The sequence below is a fragment of the Panulirus ornatus genome, chromosome 2, assembly GCF_036320965.1.
Source record: "Panulirus ornatus isolate Po-2019 chromosome 2, ASM3632096v1, whole genome shotgun sequence".
Lineage (NCBI taxonomy): Eukaryota > Metazoa > Arthropoda > Malacostraca > Decapoda > Palinuridae > Panulirus > Panulirus ornatus.
This window is the reverse complement of record NC_092225.1, coordinates 32,058,943-32,080,734: the sequence shown is the minus strand read 5'-3', so window position 1 is coordinate 32,080,734 and position 21,792 is coordinate 32,058,943. Positions and strand designations below refer to the sequence as shown.

Genomic DNA, 21,792 nt, shown 5'->3' with positions numbered 1-21,792 from the left:
ACTGAACTCCCCTCTCCACTCCCCTCTCCTCTCCCCTCTCCTCTCCCCTCTCCACACCCCTCTCCTCTCCCCTCTCCACACCCCTCTCCTCTCCCCTCTCCCCATCATGGGCCTGGAAGTTATCGCCACTCTGGTATAATTTACCATCACAATTAATTTGGCTGACTGCCAGAGGCCTGGAATTTTTGTCCCCTGCAGACACCAGGGGCACGTGACCCTCTCTGTCTCCCGTCTGTCAGGCGGCCCGTCACCCTTTCCCTGTCTGTCAAGCAGCCTGTCACCCTCTCTGTTTCTGTCTTTTTCTTCCTGTTTGCCAATCTGTCTGTCTGTCTGTTCGTTTGTCTTCCTAATTGCCTCTCTCCAAGTCTACCAGTTTACGTGAATCTCGCTCTGTCTCAATCTTCCTGTCTGACGAACTGGTTTTTTCTGCCTGTCAACATGTCTGTCTGTCTGTCTCTTTGATTGTCTGTCCCAGTCTGTCTGTTTCCCCGTCTATCTCCCCCTATCTCCCCGGCTGTCTTTTCTCGTGTCTTCCTGTATGATATTCCTTGAGATAGTCTCTCTTATTTCATATGTGTCTACGTCTGTATCTGTCACAGAAGGTCTACGTCTGTCTATCTGTCTCAGAAGGATATCGAGAGGATTAGACAGAACTCGAGTGACTCTTAATCCACACAATAGTCAAATAATCATAACACTTCATCAAACTTGGCCAAGAAATCGACGTCGAAATATATTTTGGTCGACGTTTTTGGTTCATAATGATGACTGGGTGCCAGACGCATGATTCATGGCCTCCCAGCCCCTCCCTCTGCTCTTATTTCTCTCCTTCTATCATTCTTCTTTTCATTTTTTGTTCTTTTATTTTTGCGTATTTATCAAACTTTTGAGTAATGGAATAAATGACATTCTAAGAGTCATTTGTCGGGTCAGAGGTCAGTTAAGTAAGTTTAGGTCAGGCGTGGAAGCTTAGGTCAAAGGTCAGGTATGGGAGCTTAGGTCAGACATTTACTTTACCACCTCTTCTTTCCTCTCTGTCCAATTTTTTTCATTGCCCTTAAACCTTACCTGTTTTCCTCCCCTGTTGTGTGTGTGTGTGTGTGTGTGTGTGTGTGTGTGTGTAGGATGGTTGGCACACAGTGTGGCACACGAGGCGCCACGGTCAGTGTGGTGGTCAGGCTGGACTACACCCAGGCAACAGGTGGAGCTGCTGTCGTCCTCCATAGTGAGGACCATGGTCCACGCCACCTGGTGCTGCCCGACACACACACACACACACACACACCAGCAAGGTGGGTGGAGTCGGATGAAACACTGGCTACACACGACATGTTCAGTATGTATATAACATTATATATCATTCACATAAACACATAACATTCCCTGACAATTTCACATGATGTGTGTGTGTGGCTCGTGACCAAGATGCTGCCTCCCTGACATCTGGGTTACCAAGGTGCTGCAGCTCAGGCACAACTTGACCAGTGTTGGTTGGATTGTGTCATCATGTTCCACACGTGTTCTGTACACATACTTTGTGACCAGGTGTACATCGGTTCACTCCAGCAGGCTACCCGCCACCCTACCTGGCTAGTCCACCTTAACTATTGGAAGACTATCACCACACCGAAGCCTGGCGTGTTGCTCTTCATGTACTGCCTGTAGCATCCTCGGGATGTTGGTTCGACCCTCAGTTTAGTTTCTCAGTCACTGGCATCACTCTTCAGGTCAGGTCAGAGGTCAGGTCATCACAGCTCCGGGTCGCACCCTCGTGCTCAGCTCACCAAGACCACATGGTACACTTGCTCACATATGCACGTACATACATCCCAGGGTGGGTGGTGTGACCCAGGGTGGGTGGTGTGACCCAGGGTGGGTGGTGTGTACCCCAGGGTGGGTGGTGTGACCCAGGGTGGGTGGTGTGACCCAGGGTGGGTGGTGTGACCCAGGGTGGGTGGTGTGACCAGGATATCTTACGTTACTTGTATTGTGTCAATATATCTTAACGTTACTTGTATTGTATCAATATATCTTACGTTACTTGTATTGTGTCAATATATCTTACGTTACTTGTATTGTGTCAATATATCTTACGTTACTTGTATTGTGTCAATATATCTTACGTTACTTGTATTGTGTCAATATATCTTAACGTTACTTGTACTGTGTCAATATATCTTACGTTACTTGTATTGTGTCAATATATCTTACGTTACTTGTATTGTGTCAATATATCTTAACGTTACTTGTACTGTGTCAATATATCTTACGTTACTTGTATTGTGTCAATATATCTTACGTTACTTGTATTGTGTCAATATATCTTACGTTACTTGTATTGTGTCAATATATCTTACGTTACTTGTATTGTGTCAATATATCTTAACGTTACTTGTACTGTGTCAATATATCTTACGTTACTTGTATTGTGTCAATATATCTTACGTTACTTGTATTGTGTCAATATATCTTACGTTACTTGTGTCAATATATCTTACGTTACTTGTATTGTGTCAATATATCTTACGTTACTTGTATTGTGTCAATATATCTTACGTTACTTGTATTGTGTCAATATATCTTACGTTACTTGTATTGTGTCAATATATCTTACGTTACTTGTATTCCAGTCTGGTTTCTCTAGCTGGTCTTGTCTCAAAGCCTGAGTAACTGGCTGGCCGGCATCTCTCTCCATCATGAGGAAAACTGAATCAATGATCCATAAATAGAGTTTGGGGGTTCGCATCTCCTGCACTCTCTCTCTCTCTCTCTCTCTCTCTCTCTCTCTCTCTCTCTCTCTCTCTCTCTCTCTCTCTCTCTCTCTCTCTCTCTCTCTCTCAGTATTTATCCCATAAATCCTTCCTTCCACTCTCATTTCACGAATTGGCAGTTTTATTGGCTATTTAGAGAGAGTAGCGCATCTCCTAGTGATCCGCCCCAGCTGCGGTAGTTACGAGCAGCTAACGATTGTAAGATGTACAATGAAGTAGTTTGTATAACTGGATCAATCAAATTGACCTACAACCGTGACCTGTGGGGACAGTACTGAGATTTTGAACTTGTTAATGAACAATCATGATTAGAAACTGCCTTACTGGGTGGTTTCTGGTACTATGGTACATTACTGGGTGGTTTCTGGTACTATGGTACATTACTTGGTGGTTTCTGGTACTATGGTACATTATTGGGTGGTTTCTGGTACTATGGTACATTACTTGGTGGTTTCTGGTACTATGGTACATTACTTGGTGGTTTCTGGTACTATGGTACATTACTGGGTGGTTTCTGGTACTATGGTACATTACTGGGTGGTTTCTAGTACTATGGTACATTACTGGGTGGTTTCTAGTACTATGGTACATTACTGGGTGGTTTCTGGTACTATGGTACATTACTGGGTGGTTTCTGGTACTATGGTACATTACTGGGTGGTTTCTAGTACTATGGTACCTTACTGGGTGGTTTCTGGTACTATGGTACATTACTGGGTGGTTTCTGGTACTATGGTACATTACTGGGTGGTTTCTAGTACTATGGTACATTACTGGGTGGTTTCTGGTACTATGGTACATTACTGGGTGGTTTCTGGTACTATGGTACATTACTGGGTGGTTTCTAGTACTATGGTACATTACTGGGTGGTTTCTGGTACTATGGTACATTACTGGGTGGTTTCTAGTACTATGGTACATTACTGGGTGGTTTCTGGTACTATGGTACATTACTGGGTGGTTTCTGGTACTATGGTACATTATTGGGTGGTTTCTAGTACTATGGTACATTACTGGGTGGTTTCTGGTACTATGGTACATTACTGGGTGGTTTCTAGTACTATGGTACATTACTGGGTGGTTCCTGGTACTATGGTACCTTACTGGGTGGTTTCTGGTACTATAGTAATAACAGGGAGCACGACGGCGTGACCCGTGTCTGTGATGGCCTGGTCTGTAACCTGACCCTTAAATGCTTAAGTGAAAAGCCAGGTCATTATGTCTGGCTCAGGGTCGTCTTGATAGAAAACAACAATGTGGAACAATGATTACGACACAAACCATCACCATGATCTCCATCACGTCCACCATAGACCAACACACATACTGCTACCATCACGTCCACCATAGACCATCACACATACTGCTACCATCACGTCCACCATAGACCAACACACATACTGCTACCATCACGTCCACCATAGACCATCACACATACTGCTACCATCACGTCCACCATAGACCAACACACATACTGCTACCATCACGTCCACCATAGATCATCACACATACTGCTACCATCACGTCCACCATAGACCATCACACATACTGCTACCATCACGTCCACCATAGACCAACACACATACTGCTACCATCACGTCCACCATAGACCAACACACATACTGCTACCATCACGTCCACCATAGACCAACACACATACTGCTACCATCACGTCCACCATAGACCAACACACATACTGCTACCATCACGTCCACCATAGACCAACACACATACTGCTACCATCACGTCCACCATAGACCAACACACATACTGCTACCATCACGTCCACCATAGACCAACACACATACTGCTACCATCTCCAGAACTGTTGCTGAGGACACAAATGACTGAACTACGCTGACAGTAAAATATCAATGACTGTAACGATTCTTCTAACCATTAACCACTGTAAAGTACTGACATAATTGGTAGTTAACGTCGTAGTTAACGCAGAGCAATCGCCGTCGAGGCTATTTACTTTCAAGCAATTACTGTGGTTAAGACGACTCCGGTGTGTGAGGGTCAGGCAGAGGATCCTGGTTTCATCAGGAAAACGTCCTACATCCAGGAATTTATCAGTTATCCGAAATTAATGTGACCTGCAGATTATCATATATCCGGAAGAGATCGGTTACCTGGATGGTATTAGTGGGTCGTGCCACAACAACATACTGTAATCATTAATATCAATACTAACAAACATCTCAATGTTGAGGCAGAACACGGCCGAGCCATCACAAGGATCAGATGTAAACAATAGATACAGCTCCCCTGGTGATCAACCCACGAACTACCTGTGTCATTAAGACGAACAGGAAGACGGAGTCATGAACTCGTATTGGAATTAATGCACCATGGTTCACCCAGGCAAGACCACAGAAGCATAATATAAAGCAGTACATCAGTGGACATCATGTGGCAGGAAGCAAACGAAGAAATAGGACTCCGTCATAGTTTTCATGTTGTGTGAGTTGTGGGTGTGGGTGAGCTGGCCACCTGGGTTACTCGCGATCAACCATGACACAAACTTGTACATGAGAACAGTGTATGATGATCGCTGGCTGACCCTCGTGTTCTTGTTATACACCGACTGACGTATGGCTAACATTATGTACTTGAGATCTGTCAAGAACATTTGTGTCTTGTGATCCTGCACTGTGTCTTCCTTCATGTACACACATACCAAACATATGTACTCAACACACACACACACACACACACAATGAGAACAATCCGAGTTCCTCCACCCAGCCACCCGCATACAGACGCCGCCCACACAGCCATCCTCCCACGCCCACACAGCCATCCTTCCACGCCCACACAGCCATCCTCCTACGCCCACACGTCCATCCTTCCACGCCCACACACACACAAGCCTTCCTCTCTCACTCTCAGTGAGAAAGTTCCGACGAGTTTCTCACCACAAGACATAATAAACGTAGTTTTCTCATCTAAATTTGGCCGCCAAAAGGTTTTCCACTCTGAGTGCCGGCATATATATTAGCTGCCCCTCCCCTCAGGGGGTCGAACCCTTGCATCCATGGCTAATTTTGTGGAGAAAAGAAGAAATGCAGCGAGATTTATGGGTCGTATCAACCCTGCGCCATTCTCTCTCACCTCTTTCATTCGCGTATATATATATATATATATATATATATATATATATATATATATATATATATATATATATATATATACATATATATATATGAATCTAAGGAAAAGTATGAGAGGTTTCCATCATACTTTGGGTCAGTCGTAAGACTATGAGTAATTTCTATGGGAATCCCAGAGGTATGTCCCAGGACCATCCTGGCAGGGTGTGTGTCAGCAGGACCATCCTGGCAGGGTGTGTGTCAGCAGGACCATCCTGGCAGGGTGTGTGTCAGCAGGACCATCCTGGCAGAGTGTGTGTCAGCAGGACCATCCTGGCAGGGTGTGTGTCAGCAGGACCAGCCTGGCAGGGTGTGTGTCAGCAGGACCATCCTGGCAGGGTGTGTGTCAGCAGGACCATCCTGGCAGGGTGTGTGTCAGCAGGACCATCCTGGCAGGGTGTGTGTCAGCAGGACCATCCTGGCAGTGTGTGTGTCAGCAGGACCATCCTGGCAGGGTGTGTGTCAGCAGGACCATCCTGGCAGGGTGTGTGTCAGCAGGACCAGCCTGGCAGGGTGTGTGTCAGCAGGACCAGCCTGGCAGGGTGTGTGTCAGCAGGACCATCCTGGCAGGGTGTGTGTCAGCAGGACCATCCTGGCAGTGTGTGTGTCAGCAGGACCATCCTGGCAGGGTGTGTGTCAGCAGGACCAGCCTGGCAGTGTGTGTGTCAGCAGGACCATCCTGGCAGGGTGTGTGTCAGCAGGACCAGCCTGGCAGTGTGTGTGTCAGCAGGACCATCCTGGCAGAGTGTGTGTCAGCAGGACCAGCCTGGCAGAGTGTGTGTCAGCAGGACCAGCCTGGCAGAGTGTGTGTCAGCAGGACCAGCCTGGCAGAGTGTGTGTCAGCAGGACCAGCCTGGCAGAGTGTGTGTCAGCAGGACCAGCCTGGCAGAGTGTGTGTCAGCAGGACCAGCCTGGCAGAGAGTGTGTGTCAGCAGGACCAGCCTGGCAGGTGTGTGTCAGCAGGACCACCTGGCAGGGTGTGTGTCAGCAGGACCATCCTGGCAGGTGTGTGTCGAGGACAGCTGCAGACCAGCCTGGCAGAGTGTGTGTCAGCAGGACCAGCCTGGCAGGGTGTGTGTCAGCAGGACCAGCCTGGCAGAGTGTGTGTCAGCAGGACCAGCCTGGCAGAGTGTGTGTCAGCAGGACCAGCCTGGCAGGGTGTGTGTCAGCAGGGACCAGCCTGGCAGGGTGTGTGTCAGCAGGACCATCCTGGCAGGGTGTGTGTCAGCAGGACCAGCCTGGCAGAGTGTGTGTCAGCAGGACCAGCCTGGCAGAGTGTGTGTCAGCAGGACCAGCCTGGCAGGGTGTGTGTCAGCAGGACCATCCTGGCAGGGTGTGTGTCAGCAGGACCAGCCTGGCAGGGTGTGTGTCAGCAGGACCAGCCTGGCAGAGTGTGTGTCAGCAGGACCAGCCTGGCAGGGTGTGTGTCAGCAGGACCATCCTGGCAGGGTGTGTGTCAGCAGGACCATCCTACTGTTATCACAGTTCAGGTAAACATGACAGATAATCCCGTCATGGGTCATTAGATCTTGCTGTTGCCTGACCTTCCTACAATACGTCAGGTCAAGGGAACTACCAAACTAGACCGTTACCAGGCTGGTTGACCCTGAATGATCTCAGCAAAGTTTCTAGGTCTTTTGGGCGTTGTCCGTCCATCATGTGTCTCAGATCATTATGTAATGGTAGAGAGAGAGAGAGAGAGAGAGAGAGAGAGACAGAGAGAGCTACCAGTACCAACACAGAGCTGTGATAGATCCGTACACAGTAGCGCAGGTCAGGAGCGAGCTGGTGGTGGTGGTGGCAGGTAACAAGGTAAGGTAAGTTCAGACAAGGTGAGGTGCTGTGGGCAGCAGTCCCGCACTGCTGCTGGAGGACTTGTGGGAGGAGTCCTGTAGGAGACGTGAGTCGTGCTGCAGCTACAGGAGAAGTGGCTGACGAGGTCTTGATATTGTGGAGGAGCGGTGGGGGGGGGGGGGGGAGGCAGTCAACGAGATCCTTAGCTTTGTTGTTGGTGCGTCAGATGGGAGGGAGGGAGGGAAGGAGGGAAGGAGGGAGGGAAGGCTGGGGCTCTGGTGGTGGAGGAGTAAGCTGAGGTTGCCATGTTGGATCACCCTGGCTGGGGGACTGTCCCTGACGACGGGGACGCCCCGCGCTTCAGCGTCCCAGCGTCTCTGTGTCCCACAACTCGTGGTCTGAATTGGTTGACCACTTGACTCTGGCGCTGGGGTATTTAAGAGTTAGTTGAATGGCCGACAGGTCCATTATGGCAGGCCCTTGGAGGACTATAGTGGTCAGGTCTTCATACCTGCTCTAGGTACCTGTCCTACGACCGTAGTGTGAGGCGGGGTCATACGAGGTCATACGAGGTCATACGTCTTTGGTGACAGCGGTTCAGTTGTAGACCAGGTTGTGTGGCAGAGTCAACCACATATTCAGATACGACCATAAACATGCAGGTTGTGCCTACTGTTATCAGAGCATGACTCTACACTTTCCTCTCGTCGTACTTACTATAGTGTCATTACATGTAAAGTGTGTGTGTGTGTGAGAGGAGAGAGAGAGAGAGAGAGAGAGAGAGAGAGAGAGAGAGAGAGAGAGAGAGAGAGAGAGAGAGAGAGAGAGAGAGAGAGAGAATGGCAGTCATCAACCAGGCTCAACTGTCTTATCTGACCGATGGAGAAGCCCCAGTGAGAGCGTTTCAGTGCATTACAGTATCAATCAAGAATCGGGAAAAAAAAAGCAAAATAAAAGAAAAACCGGCAACCGAGGCGGAGAGAGAGCCTATAAATTAAGTGAGGAGACCCTGGCCTGTCAGAGCGGTCTCACCACCCCTTCCACACACACACACTCACTCACTCACTCAGGCCGCCGGGTCCAGGGTCTAGCTCCTTCTCTCCTTTTATGACTGGATGATTTATCTGCCATTTATCTGGTGATGCCCTGGTTCACACCGGGGGTCCTCCAGTACCGCCCACGATCTTGCAAACACTTGAGCCAAATTAGTGTGTTAAGACATTCTTGGTCAGGTTGTAACATTGTGGTTTTGTAGGCTTCACAACCTCCCGCTCACGAGCAAACTACTCCGTGTAAGTCAACAGTCAGTCACGTGAGACCACACAACGTAACCACCCTGAAACACGTAATAGGATTGGCTCACGAAACGTTCACGTTCGTGCTGTACGAAAGCCAGGATGCGTGAGGGCTCCTCAGGGAGGAGGCCGAAGAGGTGATGATCTGGGCTGGGAAGGAGCGAGGACCACTGAATTTTGGTAGGGAGGGTGAGAGAAGCGGGAGGGGGAGCAGGCAGGCCGCAGCTCCCCATTAATAAGTTTGTAGAGTCGGTGGGGAGCGATAAGGCAGGGACAGGGGAGAATAAATGCAAATCTCCCGCTATAATGAGACTTAATTGCTCTCCTCTTATTGTTAATTTACAGTCTTTGCTCTTGCCAGCCACAGGAGGGAGGGAGGGTGAGAAGGGAGGGGAGATAATCAAAGAAGGGAGATGGGGAGCAGAGTGGGGGGAGTATAGGATATAAAGTAAGGGTGATAAAAGAGGAGAGGAGGACAGAGAGTAACGAGATAAGGGAGAAGTTGAAAAGATGGGAAGTTGTGGGATATGGATGGAGGCTGGAAACACAAGACGCCATGATGTGCAGGAAATGAAGAGGAGAAGGACGTGAGCAAGATAGAGAGATAAACAAGCAGGTAGATAATGATAGAGAGAGATAGACAGGAAAAAGGAAATTAAAAAATGCACGAGGGAAAAAGAGAAAGGGAGAAGGGAAAGACAGAGGACGATACGGAAGAGAGAGAGGAACATGGAAGGGGGAGTGTGGTCTGATTACTGGTTTTTAAAAAGGGTTTGCGAGGGGACACGCAGGGTAAGGTGTACACCTTTGTTACGAAGGTATGTTCCCGGTGAACACGTCCAGGGAGTCTACGCAGGGACACAAACTTAAATACAAAAGCGTTTCCAGGAAACTTCATGATCCGTCCGTCTGCAGGTCTGCCATAGCCTTCGCCTGACAACAGAAAACGTGATCTGGACTTCACTGACTCAGTGATGCGTTATAACACCGTCTTGTGCCACACGTCACAACATGATGACTTGGTATTATCAGTTGTGTCATTTACCGATGACACTCAGTCCCGAGTGTTGGGTGGGTGGGAACATGTCAGGGGTCGATGTAGCTGGCCACTGTGGTTATCCCATCAAGCAACTGACCTGACATCCACCCTGCCAACAGGTCACACACACACACACACACCACCAGAACACGTGAGGTCAGACCTGGGAGCTTGATAAACCACCTTCGTCCTTCAAGACGCAAGTCCCGCCTTCTGGCTTCCGGCCATGACCCACGCCAGCAGCTTACCGAGGGACGGTCTTCATCTGTCAAGTGTGATGTGCACGGCCTGACCAGGACGCCCCTTATATATCCGGCCATCACCGAAGGCTAGCCCGTCCAGCGGTCCCTGGGGCGTCTCCTTCGTCAGTAGGACTCCACGCGTGACTTGCCCCCACCATCTGCTTGGCGCGACGCCCGCTGTGGTCCGCGCCACACGGCCGCCCACCCTCGTGGGTGTTTACCTCCGCCCGATTTATGATGAACCACGTCTCCCAACGACTCAGGTCAACACAAACATTGAGCCGGTGAGGCACACTGACCATGGTTATGTAAACATTACGGTTCACAACTTACAGTGATAGGACGGTTAGTGAAGGTTCTTAACTGCAAGTAAAGGTAACTGATAGACTGACTGGTTAATGACTGGCTGGAGGAACGAACAGTCAGACTGGCAGGAGAGGCAGGTGGCAGTGTGTCCCGGGCATCAATACACTCTATCACACAGTAATTTCTCCTCCAGGAAGAAGCTATACCCCGGCAACAGAGGCCGCCTCAGATCGTATGCTAATGACCAAAACGAAGTCATTAGCCTACTTTATCCTCCTGTAGTCGATCAAAATGATAATCAAATTCCCCTCTGATCGAATTTCCCCTCGTTTCCCCTCCTTATTCCCCCCCTGGGAGGTTAATTAGCCAACATTACCTTTAAGGAGTGTTAGCCAGGCTGCTCCTCAACCTGTTTTATGCGGGGAAATTTCCCTCCCTGTTCACCCTGTTATCTCCCTGACGCACCTATGCTGGCGGGGAAAAATCTCGATATTTCAGGTTTTTTCCCCTGCAAGTGTTCCACTCGTCTGAGATTTTTCCCCCAGGTCGCCCTCCTCTGCTGCTTTGTATTTGTTTTACATTTGTTTTGTGTTTACAATGTTCCCACGAAGGGTATTGGTTATTGCTGAAGGCGTCTTTAGTTTTCTGTTGATGAGGCGTGATTGCTGTTAGCGTTCACGTCAGGGAACCAGGGTAATTACCTGTTTGGACCGTACAACCGCCAGTTTTACACTCGTTACCCCGTCTCTTGAACTTTCTTACTATCAGGCGTACGATTTTTTTATGTGTGCTATCAGCAGGTAAAGCTTCATCACCAAGCTTACTTCATTCATTCACCTCTAGTGTACCATTCATTCACATCTCGTGAAGTATAAAGATTTTTACTTACTTCTTTCTCTGCAGGTCTTTTGATTTGTGTGTTGTTGGTCCGTCTTTGCATCTCTCGACTTTCTCTTCTTTCCTCAGGTTCATGACCTTCATGGTGGTGATGGGGGGGGGGGGGGGGGTAGTATGGATTGTGGACACCATGATGGTGTACAGTTGTCTTGTCCTCACGTACCATGTGACCAGGTAATCTTCCTGACACTTGAGGCTCTTGAGACTCGTGCAGGAAGCCAGGCTCATCTTCTTCGTTGCTGAATTCCTCTTTCTTGCGGGTGTGGTGGTCGGCTCCACAACCCTCCTGGCTACCTACCTCCACACTGAACATTGTCATGACTGGACGTCCCTTTATGGTTTGATTATGTCTACCAGTTCTCTTTGTCCCTCTTATCTCAGACGCTACACTGACTTAGTGAAGTCTCTAATGATATTAGGATAAGTATTTCTTCGTTCTCTACCCTTTCTTCTTCACCAGGAAAATGGGTCTCTTTCAGTACAAAAATCATCTGCGACATAATCCTGTATGTCTGCTTCGGTAAAATTTTAGTTTGATACAACTCCATCCATCTTTAGCTCGATCATGTACTCCTCGGGAAGATATAACCTCACATAAGTACAGTGTGGCATTTGGCAACTCAAGAATGGTCCGTTTTGATGTCTCCTTCACTACACCTTGCAGCTTTGGAACTCTCTACCCCTCTCATGTCCTGGCCATCAACTATGATCTGTTTCTTTTTAAAATGTACGTTATCTATTTTCTCCAAAGTTTTCTAAGGTAGTTTTCTTATTTTTTCATCATTTTTTCCCTCTAACTAACCTCCTGCACAGTACAATTAATGTTTGGTCTTCATGTGGACTCTCGTCCGTGTCTGAGCCTCCAACGTAAAAGAAAGCAATTATCAACTGCATTCTGAAGTGTTGACTCGTCAGCAGTGTGTAGTGCACAGTGTGTGTGGTAGTGTGTGTAGTGCTCAGTGTGTGGTAGTGTGTGTAGTGCACAGTGTGTGTGGTAGTGTGTGTAGTGCACAGTGTGTGGTAGTGTGTGTAGTGCTCAGTGTGTGGTAGTGTGTGTAGTGCACAGTGTGTGTGGTAGTGTGTGTAGTGCTCAGTGTGTGGTAGTGTGTGTAGTGCACAGTGTGTGTGGTAGTGTGTGTAGTGCACAGTGTGTGTGGTAGTGTGTGTAGTGCTCAGTGTGTGGTAGTGTGTGTAGTGCTCAGTGTGTGGTAGTGTGTGTAGTGCTCAGTGTGTGGTAGTGTGTGTAGTGCACAGTGTGTGGTAGTGTGTGTAGTGCTCAGTGTGTGGTAGTGTGTGTAGTGCTCAGTGTGTGGTAGTGTGTGTAGTGCTCAGTGTGTGGTAGTGTGTGTAGTGCTCAGTGTGTGGTAGTGTGTGTAGTGCTCAGTGTGTGGTAGTTGTGTAGTGCACAGTGTGTGGTAGTGTGTGTAGTGCACAGTGTGTGTGGTAGTGTGTGTAGTGCTCAGTGTGTGTACGTTGTTGTACATAATTGTGTGTTGACTGGTTTTTGTTCTTGTTGGGTAACAACAGAGAAACATTTCCTTCATTACTTAAATGAACACAATCTTAACACATACCATGAGAGACCCACACACAGCAGGGCGCACTCCTTAGATAACATCAGCTATTACGAGACTCTTGTATGACCAGACGAAATGGCAAGTTTACCTCTCTAGTGTTGACTGACACCCAGGGAGCCAATAGGAAAAAAATAAGAATTAGTCCTTCAGAATCCTATCATATTAACTAACTTTTTCGTCCATAAAGATTTGTTTCCTTATATTGGCGCCCAGTTAGTCGCCATCTTGACTTCATTTGAAGTTATTATCTCCATAAACAGATTTGGGGAAGTTGCCACTCCATGCAAAAATGTCTTGACATTTCTCAGTGATTATGTCTTTTTTGTGGAGAGTTTTATATTGAGGATTTGACAAAGATATAGGAATCATGATTTTCCTGAGGGGTTTGAGGATAACCCAGCTCTCTCTCTCTCTCTCTCTCTCTCTCTCTCTCTCTCTCTCTCTCTCTCTCTCTCTCTCTCTCTCTCTCTCGAGTAAGCAGGCAGAATGTCATCATTCATCATATGCCAGAAAAGATTTACATGAAATGTTGTTATTCCGAGGCTATTATACATCTAGGTTCTATTTTTCATTAAAGGCTGCAATATATTAATTAGATCACTGTCTACATAGGGTTACCAAATACATGTCTGTTGATTGTTCTGAGTTATCGAAGGCTACCGCACACCATCATTACCATACCCTGGGCTACCGTACACCATTGTTGCCATTTCAAGGTCATTGTACACCCAGGACTACCAAATCAAGGGGAAACTACGAGTCTAGGTTAACTTGTCTTAGGCTATTGTAAGAAGTTACACAATTTACGATTTTCAACCCCAATATTCTTCATCTGCAATTATTTTTTTACAGGATTGATATCGAATAGCCGATAAAAACACCTCCGTAAATCACAGTTAGAAAAATGTAGACCTATTAAACTTGTGTAGAAAATATAGAGTTTTACCGATGTTTGGTAAAAGAACAATCGTCATATGACACCACCGCTTGATCAGCTGATATTTGTTTACCTGTCGGCCATTGTTGTTATTGTAACTTGTCCGAATACATTCAACAGTATTTCAAAATGAAAAGTTTATTCATATGTAACATAGCTAGATTGATATAATTCTTATACAGTCTCCCCTGTATATTAAGGGAAACAATATATGCTACTTATTCATAATGAATCATCACAATATTAAAATGGTAATGTTACGAAATAAATGAAACGGACGGACGAGTGATGTTGGGCGGGGTTTCTCACAGTTCATGAAATCTACTGACACAGCTGCCGTCAGAATGGAGAGAGAGACAACAAAATGCCGTCAGCTAGGTCAGAGACAACGAATTGCCGTCAACTTGGACAGAGACAAGCTCCCCTCAGCTTGATAACAGACAAGCTGCTAAATGTGTACTTATTACTGATAGTTGATACAAAGCATCGGGAGTTTTGTTGACTGTGTTGTATGTGTATGTATTTAGGGCTGGTGTATCATGTCCTCCTCTATACACTATAAAGTTTATGAATAATCACACATATATATATATATATATATATATATATATATATATATATATATATATATATATATATATATATATATAGCGTTTGATATAAGAAAGGTCCTTGTGTAAACCTTAGTAAACACTTAGCTCTCACAACCATTTAAACCAAGGATTTCCTAACACGTCAGGAGAAGCAGTTAAGAATTAGCTCGTGTTATCTTAACCTGTATTTAGTACACAAGCATACAGCTTTAAGACTAAGTAAAGAGGGAATTAAAACGTAATTATCTAATCTCTTCCTGTAATGAGGGGGGAAATATATAAACATAAAGGAAGATTCCCACACTCACCCACCCGGCAAAAGGCAGCATTGTTTTGTTTACTGGAAATTATAGGAACGACTTTCAAATGGGCTCGAATTTTTCTTAACCTCTTAAGGACGATAGAAGGAGCCTCACACAGGACGGTACGACCCCTGGCTATGTATGTATGACGATGTGACCTGATACATTGCTCAGTCAGTCTTCTCTGCCTTATCGTTCTTCCTTCCCTCACCCTCATTTCTTGGGAGTGTCTCCCTCGTAACATTTTTCGCACCTCACTCCTACTGTACTTCCATCCAACCCTCTCCCTCCCACACTCCTAACCTCCCTCCCCCTCCCTCTCTCTCTCCCTTTTTTCACCTTTCCCCCACATCTCTTACCCTCCAGCAATACCGTTCTTCGTCTCCCTCCTACACTACCTCTCTTCATCCGCCTTATTTCACTTAGTTTACCTCTCATCCTCCTTCGTATCCTCCCACATCCTCCTGTCTATTAGGCCTCCTCCTTCTCCCTCACTATCTCTGTTCTCCAAACATTCACTCTTTCTTCCTTCCTTCTCCACATTCATTTCTCTCTCTCTCTCTCTCTCTCTCTCTCTCTCTCTCTCTCTCTCTCTCTCTCTCTCTCTCTCTCTCTCTCTCTCTCTCTCTCTCTCTATCTATCTATCTATCTATCTATCCCTCTCTCCCGACACTGCCTCTTCCTCCCTTCTACATATTCCTCTCTCTTTCTCTATCCTACACTCTCCAACACTCACTCCTTCCCCAGCCTCCAACAATCGATCACCTCCAACACTGGGAGTGGCCCCAGCCCATAATTATAATTCTTTATCTTGTAAGTAATTAAAACTCAGGTAAAAGTACTAACGTTTATGTAAATGAAACTCATTACACTTTTATGACGGAGCCATTCAACCTGGCGGCCCTCAATACCAGCCCCTCCCCAGGGATTCCTTGGGCCAGCCCGCCCCTCCCTGGTACACCCTGGTCCTCACTGGGCCAGTTTTGCTCCGTCTGGACCAGTATGGCCCTCTCTGGACCAAACTTGTTCTCCCTGATTTATTCTGTTCCTGCCCACTGTACCATGCTGGTCCAGGTCACTGTTCCTGCCCACTGTACCATGCTGGTCTAGGTCACTGTCCCTGCCCACTGTACCATGCTGGTCCAGGTCACAGCACCAGAATCAATGTAGGTCAGGGACGGTGTAGCAAGTCTTTGCCACCCTCACCCTAGTTAGGTCACATCTATCTTAAACATTTCCAACAATTAAGATTTTTCTAATCTAGGTCAGAAATTTCTTTCCTTTAAAATAGCATCGAAGATTATGATTATCATCGTTCTTGATACTGGGTCATTACAGAATGATGTCTGGTGATTAGTCTTGCTAATGACCCTTGAGGTAACCACGTTAGGTAATTATGTGCTGATGACCTGCTACATGTAAACCTTGGGTAGTATTTCTATCTAAGGTCTCATGATAGGCACCACTCATCATGCTTGTTAAGAAATTAAACCCAAAATCTGTATTTCAGGCAATTGTTCTTGCTAATAACGTTTGAACTGTTAGTCGTCATAGGTCATGGATGGAGTTTCATAGGATGTGAAGTAGACAGTAAAGGTACAAAGCTTTCATCCCGACATGGTCCAGGTGTAATCATAACCCACACACTTACTCTGGATTTTCCTTTTTCTCATCACGTTACATAATACATTCGCCGCCATATTTGATAAAGGTATTGGGTAAGAAAATTATATTCTTGTTAAATTAAACGTAACAATAACTGCAAACTATCAATTTAAGTAATCGTTCGTGTTGATTACATGGTGGCTGGAGAGCCTACCTTTCTGGCTCGCATCTCTTGTAAAATCTGCGTCCTGAGAGTTATTCATCATTAATATTAATGATATCAGGCAGGTAGAACATTTGTATTTTAGATAATTAGTCTTACTAATGACTTTTGAATTCATTAGTCCAGATGATCAACTCGAGGTACAAATTTGCAGCACTTCGTAGTTCCTGCAGACCAGATCCTCCTGCAGGATACACATGTAGGCAGACCAGATCCTCCTGCAGGATACACATGTAGGCAGACCAGATCCTCCTGCAGGATACACATGTAGGCAGACCAGATCCTCCTGCAGGATACACATGTAGGCAGACCAGATCCTCCTGCAGGATACACATGTAGGCAGACCAGATCCTCCTGCAGGATACACATGTAGGCAGACCAGATCCTCCTGCAGGATACACATGTAGGCAGACCAGATCCTCCTGCAGGATACACATGTAGGCAGACCAGATCCTCCTGCAGGATACACATGTAGGCAGACCAGATCCTCCTGCAGGATACACATGTAGGCAGACCAGATCCTCCTGCAGGATACACATGTAGGCAGACCAGATCCTCCTGCAGGATACACATGTAGGCAGACCAGATCCTCCTCGAGGATACACATGTAGGCACACCAGATCCTGCTAGAGGATACACATGTAGGCAGACCAGATCCTCCTGCAGGATACACATGTAGGCAGACCAGATCCTCCTGCAGGATACACATGTAGGCAGACCAGATCCTCCTGCAGGATACACATGTAGGCAGACCAGATCCTCCTGCAGGATACACATGTAGGCAGACCAGATCCTCCTGCAGGATACACATGTAGGCACACCAGATCCTGCTAGAGGATACACATGTAGGCAGACCAGATCCTCCTGCAGGATACACATGTAGGCAGACCAGATCCCTGCAGGATACACATGTAGGCACACCAGATCCTCCTGCAGGATACACATGTAGGCAGACCAGATCCTCCTGCAGGATACACATGGAGGCTGTAGGTGACAAACCCAAATATCTAATCCATATTCATGGTCGAAACTCGATCTAAATATCAGTTCACATCTTATTGTCTCTCATGTCTGTCTCTCGTCAATTATAATTTCATCTAAAATTTCATCATAGGACCTAGAAATGAAACCTGAAAAAACATGACTTTTTATTACCAATTTATTCATCATTCATCCTGCTTGTTAAAGGCATTCCATCAAAAGCTGCAAATTAGTTAATTGGTCATATTAAAGTAATTGGATGGGATAATTACATGTGTTAATTTCTGGCAGACCGTAAACCCAGGGTGGAATTTTTGCACAAAATCGTATTATTAGTCATTTTTATTCTCCTTGGCAGATATATTTTTCTGAACCCCTGGACGAGACCATCCCGACCCTCTGGTCCATCTCATCCTGGACCTCTGGACCAACCTGTCCCGACCCTCTGGTCCATCCCATCCTGTACCTCTGGACCAGCCCATCCCGACCCTCTGGACCAGCTCATCTCAGCTCCTTAGAACCACCTGCCTAGCCCCTGGAACCTGCACATTCCAACCTTCTCCCCACCACGACCCTCCTGAGGCTTCCTCCCCACCACGACCCTCCTGAGGCTTCCTCCCCCACCACGACCCTCCTGAGGCTTCCTCCCCACCACGACCCTCCTGAGGCTTCCTCCCCACCACGACCCTCCTGAGGCTTCCTCCCCACCACGACCCTCCTGAGGCTTCCTCCCCCACCACGACCCTCCTGAGGCTTCCTCCCCACCACGACCCTCCTGAGGCTTCCTCCCCACCACGACCCTCCTGGGGCTTCCTCCCCACCACGACCCTCCTGAGGCTTCCTCCCCACCACGACCCTCCTGAGGCTTCCTCCCCCACCACGACCCTCCTGAGGCTTCCTCCCCCACCACGACCCTCCTGAGGCTTCCTCCCCACCACGACCCTCCTGAGGCTTCCTCCCCACCACGACCCTCCTGAGGCTTCCTCCCCACCACGACCCTCCTGAGGCTTCCTCCTCACCACGACCCTCCTGAGGCTTCCTCCTCACCACGACCCTCCTGAGGTTTCCTCCTCACCACGACCCTCCTGAGGCTTCCTCCTCACCACGACCCTCCTGAGGCTTCCTCCTCACCACGACCCTCCTGAGGCTTCCTCCCCACCACGACCCTCCTGAGGCTTCCTCCTCACCACGACCCTCCTGAGGCTTCCTCCCCACCACGACCCTCCTGAGGCTTCCTCCCCCACCACGACCCTCCTGAGGCTTCCTCCTCACCACGACCCTCCTGAGGCTTCCTCCCCACCACGACCCTCCTGAGGCTTCCTCCCCACCACGACCCTCCTGAGGCTTCCTCCTCACCACGACCCTCCTGAGGCTTCCTCCCCACCACGACCCTCCTGAGGCTTCCTCCCCCACCACGCCCCTCCCGAGGCTTCCTCCCCACCACGACCCTCCTGAGGCTTCCTCCCCCACCACGACCCTCCTGAGGCTTCCTCCCCCACCACGACCCTCCTGAGGCTTCCTCCCCACCACGACCCTCCTGAGGCTTCCTCCCCACCACGACCCTCCTGAGGCTTCCTCCTCACCACGACCCTCCTGAGGCTTCCTCCCCCACCACGACCCTCCTGAGGCTTCCTCCCCACCACGACCCTCCTGAGGCTTCCTCCCCACCACGACCCTCCTGAGGCTTCCTCCCCCACCACGCCCCTCCTGAGGCTTCCTCCCCACCACGACCCTCCTGAGGCTTCCTCCCCCACCACGAACCTCCTGAGGCTTCCTCCCCACCACGACCCTCCTGAGGCTTCCTCCCCCACCACGACCCTCCTGAGGCTTCCTCCTCACCACGACCCTCCTGAGGCTTCCTCCCCCACCACGACCCTCCTGAGGCTTCCTCCCCACCACGACCCTCCTGAGGCTTCCTCCTCACCACGACCCTCCTGAGGCTTCCTCCCCCACCACGACCCTCCTGAGGCTTCCTCCCCACCACGACCCTCCTGAGGCTTCCTCCTCACCACGACCCTCCTGAGGCTTCCTCCCCCACCACGACCCTCCTGAGGCTTCCTCCCCACCACGACCCTCCTGAGGCTTCCTCCCCACCACGACCCTCCTGAGGCTTCCTCCTCACCACGACCCTCCTGAGGCTTCCTCCCCACCACGACCCTCCTGAGGCTTCCTCCTCACCACGACCCTCCTGAGGCTTCCTCCCCCACCACGACCCTCCTGAGGCTTCCTCCCCACCACGACCCTCCTGAGGCTTCCTCCTCACCACGACCCTCCTGAGGCTTCCTCCTCACCACGACCCTCCTGAGGCTTCCTCCCCACCACGACCCCCCTGAGGCTTCCTCCCCCACCACTCAGGGAAGATGGTGTCAGGAGGTGAGTGGTGGTTCCCTGGGAGGAGACTGTCAATAGTATGAAATATGTTGGTCTCAGGTTAGTAAGCTTGTCCTATAAACAAAGCCAAGTGCCTCGGGGATAGGAACAGTGGTGTGGGACGTCTGCTGACCCACGGGTGGGACTGATGATACCACCACACTACTACGAACACAGTCAGTCTCCCACCTCAGGACAGTGCTACAGGTAGATGACAAATGCCACAGGGATAAGAATAATGCCATACCCCTACTAATAATGCCATCAGACGAAGCATAGTACCATGGGACGAGGAATAATGCCACAGGACCAAAACCAGTGTCACAGAATCGGGACTAGTGCCACAAGATGGCAAATGTGTACGAATAAAATGTGTTATGGTTTTATGGTCGATGTTAGGGAGGTGTTGTGTTAGGTTATTACAACGGATGTTGTGGTGGTGCACTGTAGATTATGTGGCTTTTTGATAACCCTGAGGTGTCATAGAGGGATAGGGAGGTTGTTAGAGGACTAAGAAGGTTGTCAGAGGATTTAAGTTATTAGAAAATCACTAAAATAGTTATGGTTGTTTGTTAGAAGACCAAGACTTACCTTACTTGAATTGTGAATATTACTGGAACCTGGCGACACAGAGGAATAACAGTGATATTTCACCAAAGTACTTACATGATAATAATGATGATAATAATAATAATAATAATAATAATAATAGTAATAATAACAATAATAATAATATAAATCCAGTCAATCTTTCGTTATATATTGTTTCGATATTTAGATATCGTGGAATTAAGATATGTACAATACATAACAAGGAGGAGGGAGAGGGTTGTCCCGGCCAGCACACTTCCTCACACCAGCACACTTCCTCACACCAGCACACTTCCTCACACCAGCACACTTCCTCACACCAGCACACTTCCTCATAAAGGACTCCACTCAATAAAGGCACCGTGTAACCTCCCCCCCCCCTCCCTGCCCCCAAGCTAAGGTCAGGGGGGCCTGACCTGCAGAATGATGGTCCTGGTCAGAGTGGCCCGTGATGGTCCTGGTCAGAGTGGCCCGTGATGGTCCTTGTGAGAGGGAAGGTGTATGTTGCTGGTGAGGGAAGGCACGTGCGTCCCTGTCCACATCTTTACCCAGAACATTTCAAAAACACATCGTGATAATTAGTCGATATTCGCTTCCCTTCGCCGCTCAGGTTGTGATCTTGTAAAAGTTTCGATCATAACACTTCTTTACCTACTCAAGTTTGGCCAAGTTTCCCGCCAGTTTTGATGAAGGAAGGGTCTAGTTACCAGCAGGGGTAATTGGAGGGGCAGGTGGCGCCCAGGTGAGTCCATTATTGTTGATTGCTCTCCAAAAGTCTCTTATTAGATGCCTGGCTGGCTGGTCAATAGGCCAGGCAGTGGAGCGGGACCCCGTCTTATGAATATCATTACTCCAGCAGGTCTTCATGACCTTGTGTCTGCACCAAACGTCTTCAACCATCATGGCCTCGTACAGGCACAACCTCCCCACACCAGCGTTACATCCCTTGTTTGAATGTGGTTCAGTTACAAATTGCCTCGTCCAGATCAGTATAATTAGCACCACTGTAAACGTGTCGGTAATGGTTCCGCCTGCTACACCTTGTCTCCACCCAACTACCAGTCTTCATAAGACCAGTCAGGCAGGGCCCCAGTCACTGGCCCTCATAGTGTAA

General features: G+C 48.3%; 1 protein-coding gene across 4 annotated transcripts in view; it reads left to right on the top strand.

Moving 5' to 3' along the window:
- The window catches only part of LOC139755977 (lachesin-like), a 244,332-nt gene that overhangs the window by 209,236 nt on the left and 13,304 nt on the right, over positions 1 to 21,792 (top strand). The window lies entirely within an intron of this gene.